The sequence below is a fragment of the Panthera onca genome, chromosome C2 (assembly GCF_046562875.1).
Source record: "Panthera onca isolate mPanOnc1 chromosome C2, mPanOnc1 haplotype 2, whole genome shotgun sequence".
NCBI classification, from domain to species: Eukaryota; Metazoa; Chordata; class Mammalia; order Carnivora; family Felidae; genus Panthera; species Panthera onca.
The window spans coordinates 115192822-115197765 of NC_138347.1; the positions used below are offsets into that span (position 1 = coordinate 115192822).

Below are 4944 nucleotides of genomic sequence, written 5' to 3' on the forward strand. Positions count from 1 at the left end.
AGGGCGTCCTCCCCCAGAGCAGCAATGTCTTCATAACCTCCCAGTAACAGCACCACCCATGTGCATCAATAGCTTCCGGGTTCTATTTCTAGCTCCCAAGCATGACCTTGATTCCTGCAATTGCCAAACACAGTCACATAACTGACCCGAGCCAGAAGTACCTGGAGAGGAGTAATGAGGCCTAGGGTTTTTACTTCTTCTGTGGGGTAGAAGGAAAAGGTTACACTCCTGGCTAGGAAAGTCTGACTGACTGGGCCCTCTGGTTAAGGCAATAACTGTCTCCATACCCAATGAAAGGTATTGCCATCATCAGTAGGAGGTGATTCATCTTGACATATCTCTTCTCTGTGTCCTGAATCCAAGAGGCTTCATATGGGGCTTCAAGTAGGGACACTGAAGCCCAAATACAGAACTATTTTCTCCAGGCAGGTTTCTGAAAGCCCCTGGCTAACCTAGAGTCTCAGCACTAATGGGGCACTAGAGATGTGGCATTCTCAATATGAGGGAACAATGAATGATGCCACAATACTAACAAAAAGCACGCGATTGTAGGGTCTGAAAGAAAGTAAGAAACTGTTGGAGGGTAGAGGCTGAAGATTTAGGGACTAGGGGATGGGAGAAGCAGGGTGGGGGATGTGGATCCTTGCAGACTTGCAGAGTTGAGTCTCTGAAGCAGAAATACAGTAGAATTGAAGATTAGGAGCAAGGGAGAAGGGAGGTCTGGAGCCCCGTTAGGTCGTTTCCCTGCAGATTGATACTGAGAACAGTAACGACTCCACTGCCCCTACGAAGACTTCGGGAGCTGAAGCCTGGTGGCCACCACAGTGTGACTCCCAGAACATTAGGGCTTCTGGGGACCAAGACACCATCCTGGCCAGTGTGAGTTGAAGAAGATCTGGGCATCCTCAGCCATCTGCCCTTGCTTGGCACAAGGCTGGGTCGGGCGCAGCTGTCTCCCTGCTTCTTCTTCTCCTTGCAAAATCTCGATTTCTCTGAACTTCTAACGACATCATGGTCTAACAAACTATGACAAGTCTAAACGAGAGGCTTCGCTGACACCATCCCGGGAAAACTAGGGATTGTCTCAGCTTCGGCAGCATAAGGAAACATACGGGTTAATCCTGCCTTTTGCATTCTGATGAGAGAAAAGCTTCCCAACACGGACTGAGATCCTGCAGGGCTTTCTTGGAAACATAGTCCTGGAAAAGGAGGATGCATGCCCACAGAATTCTGGGATAAGTAGTTTTTGGTCTCCAGGTCCGCATTCCCAACTCCGCATGCGCATTGCGAGCTGGAGCCTGGTATCTGCTCTCGTGAGAAGTGGGCACGTGCCGCCTCCCGCCGAGGCTCCGATTGGTGTAGCCTGAAGGGCTGCGGACGTTCTGCTTCTTAATCGGGGTTCTGCCTGACCTTCGGATGGCGTGGGATTTATTCATTCCAGAGCTCACAATTTGGAAAGGGCTAACAAGCTAGCTGACAAAATGGCCTGAGTAGAAGGGCATGTATTTTAATTGCTGTGCTGAGCGGAAGCGAGTGGGTGAGAAAGGTTTCCCAGAGCAACTGAAGTTGGAGCTGAAACCAGAAGGACCGCAAGGCAGGAAGCCGGGCAAGGGGTATGGTCAGGGCTAAGGCTTCTGTCAGAGTATAACGTGGTTTTAGTGTTCTGCTCCCACCTGAAAATTTGTATCCTATTTTAGTAAACCGATAATTTCTCAAGTACTTCCTAAGACGCCCATAGTTTTAGTAAAACTAGTAAATTTTTGTGTCTTTAGCTAAGTTTAGCCTGTGTGATGCCACGTACAGATGTTTTTGCGTGTTTTTTGTTTTTTGTTTTACTTTTGACTTTTGTGGGACTTTTAATGTCTTTGTGTATATTGTCAGTTGTTAAATTGTATGATGTGAGGTAGAACATTACACTAGTCTTAGAATCAGGAAATGGGGATTTAGACGGTAGGCCTTGGGATAATTAATCCTCAGTGATGACGAAGAAGAATATGTAATTTCGTTGTGTTTGTTCTGGGGCTTTGAACTACCTTTGAAATCTAAAACAATAATAATTGTAATGATTCCCTAGCTTAATGAGTGAGAATGTTTAGTAGCTGGAGGAGGAAGATGACAACATCTAGTTACACAGCAGTATTCCAGTAAGATTTTTAGGTTGATGTGGACTTTTATTTTACTGTTTGCGTGGTGTTTAATGTGGAGGGAGTAGGAGAGGAAATATGTTGGGGCACAGGTCAACCATGCAGGGTCAAAGCTTGCTGTGATGGTCTCTTAGTTTTGTTTTGGATTTGTGTTTGTTTTGTTTCATATTGTTTTTGTTTTACAGGCGATCACAACCGTTTGACTTAATGATTTTTTTTTTTTTTTTTTTTTTTTTTGTCTTTACTGTGGTGCAGAAGCGATTACATTCAGTAGCAACTGCACTTCATATTTTGAATTTGGATCTTTTTCTGGGCTACTGATAGGCATTGCGATACTGTCGTGATGCTAGGCAGCCTCCCAGTCAGCCATGTGATCCCAGGGACAATCAACTGGTGAACTTACAACTATTCTGTTTTTCACTTACAATACAGTATTCAATAAATTACATGAGATAATCCACACTTTATTATAAAATAAGCTCGTGTTAGAGGATTCTGCCCCACTGTAGGCTAACAAATCTGAGCACTTTTAAGGTAGGCCAAGCTAAGTGATGGTGCTCTGTAGGTTAAGTGTATTAAATGCATTTTCAACTTAAGATATTTTCAACATAGGATAGGCTTATCAGGAAATAACCCCATAATAAGTTGAGGAAGATCTGTAGTTTGTTTTGGGCAGAGACAATATCCATTAAGGAAGATTCTTGCTAAGTGTGGCATTGATTGCAAGGGACTCTTGCGGTGGGTGGTGGACAGCAGGACAATCCCTTGGCTAATTAACATCAACAAAATCATGTCAAGTCTTAGTGTTTGGGAAAACATTTACTCTCTTGTTATTTCTGTAGTCCAGCCCAAATTCTACATTAAGTTGATATTGAGAAATATAGAACTGCATTCTTTCTGGGTTTAGTTGGATGACATTTTCATTTCTGTTTTATAGTCTCAATAGACATTCTTTTACCCAAAATAAGCACTCCATCATATTTTAAATGGCCTGCTTCTCTGACTTGGTGCTTTTTTTCCTCCAGCTTTAACGAATCCTTTGCAACACACCCATTGAAATCGTCAATCCCCTCTAGTTTAGCTGCTTCCTCGTCCGTGAAACCTCCTTTCCCTAGTTTCCAGAGCCCAGTATTTTTTTTTATCTCTATTACCCCACTTTGTTAATCTCCCTTGCAGTTTAGTGATTTGCATCTCATTGGGTGTGCCTTTCTGCTTTATAATCCCATGTAAGACATGCATTATTTTCTTTTGTATAGTTAGAGACTATGTATTAATTATCTTTTTTTCCAGTTATTTTTTTAAATTTAAATTTTAGTTAATATACAGTGCAATTTGTTTTCAGGAGTAGAATTCAGTGATTAATCACTTACATACAACACCCATTGTTCATCACAACTTATCTTTTATTCTCAACCATGTACTATACACTTTTGTATGTGTATATACAAGTGTCTGGCACATAGACCTCTGTAATTCCTAGCCTGAGGCCAGGAACCCCTGGCAAAGTTAATAATATTTATCCACCTATTTTTGGTATAAAAAAAATTAAACGTACCTCCTCAAATAAAAATGTATAGGTTTAAAAAAGCTTTTCAAAAGTATTTTTCCTGAAAATACATGATTTCAAGTTTGTTAAAAGCTAATTAAAAACTCTTGATTAAAAACCTGAATAAACTAAGTTTTAGGTGATCCTTCAATAATAAAGGGATTCTTGGGGTAAAACATTGAGAACTATTCTATTTAGTACTTAGAAAAAAAAAAATTAAGAGGCGCCCAAAAGGGATTGTGGAAGAAAGCTCTTTTCCTTTCCATCTGGCAGCAGCCATTTCACTCAAAGGTCAACCAAGATGGGCGCTTACACGTATATCCTGGAGCTATGGAGAAAGACACAGTCTGATGTAATGCGCATTATTCTCAGTACTGCCAGTTACTCTGCGCTCTACAGGGTACCCCATTCAGCCTGACGTGCTAAAGCCCCCAGACTGGGATACAACGCCAAGCAAGGTTATGTCATGTATCGGATTCACATGCACTGCGGTGACTACAAATGCCCAGTTCCTAAAGGTGCGACCTATGGCAAGCCTGTCCATCATGGTGTTAACCAGCTAAAGTTTGCCCCAAGTCTTCACTCTTGCCTAGGAATAAGCTGGATGCCACCATGGGGCTCTGAGAGTCCTGAATTTTTACTGGATTGGTGAAGATCCCACGTACGAATTCTTTGAGGTTATCCCCATTGATCCATTACATAAAGCTGTCAGAAGAAATCCCGACACTCACTGGATCAGCAAACTAGCTCTCAAGCACAGGGAGATTCAAGAATTGACCTGTAGGCCCCAAGAGGCGTGGCCTTGGAAAGGGTCACAAGTTCCACATGAGGCAGCTTGGAGAAGACTCAGTACCCTCCAGCTCCACTGTTACTGCTAATGTAAGTAAATTAACATTCTTAACCTAATAAACAATTTATGACAGTCAATATTTTTTAAAATATGTTTGCCACTTCTTTCCTAAATTCAAAATTTTCTTTCAAATAAAGGGTAACTTTAAACAAGGTTATAGTGATTTCTCTCTTACCAGAGTATCTGAAAAAGCACATCTTAGAACACCAGGCTAGCTTTGTTTCGCATTGTTTCAAGAAAAAAAATCTGTATTAATGTTACCGGTAAAACGGTGTCTTGTCCTCTTAATTATCTTTTTTTTTCACAAATTTATAATGTAGCCAACTGTTGTTTCCTGATAAGCTCAATTTTCTGAATATTTACAGCCATCTGTGTTGACTTAGTATGGGGGTACATCTGACTTT

General features: G+C 41.5%; 1 pseudogene across 1 annotated transcript; it reads left to right on the forward strand.

Moving 5' to 3' along the window:
- Window positions 1-372: 372 nt before the first annotated feature.
- Window positions 373-4568, forward strand: LOC132684240 (large ribosomal subunit protein eL15 pseudogene; annotated as a pseudogene). The gene is made up of 2 exons (XR_013549974.2): window positions 373-1613; window positions 3964-4568. The product of XR_013549974.2 is annotated as a large ribosomal subunit protein eL15 pseudogene (transcript).
- The last annotated feature ends 376 nt before the right edge of the window (window positions 4569-4944 follow it).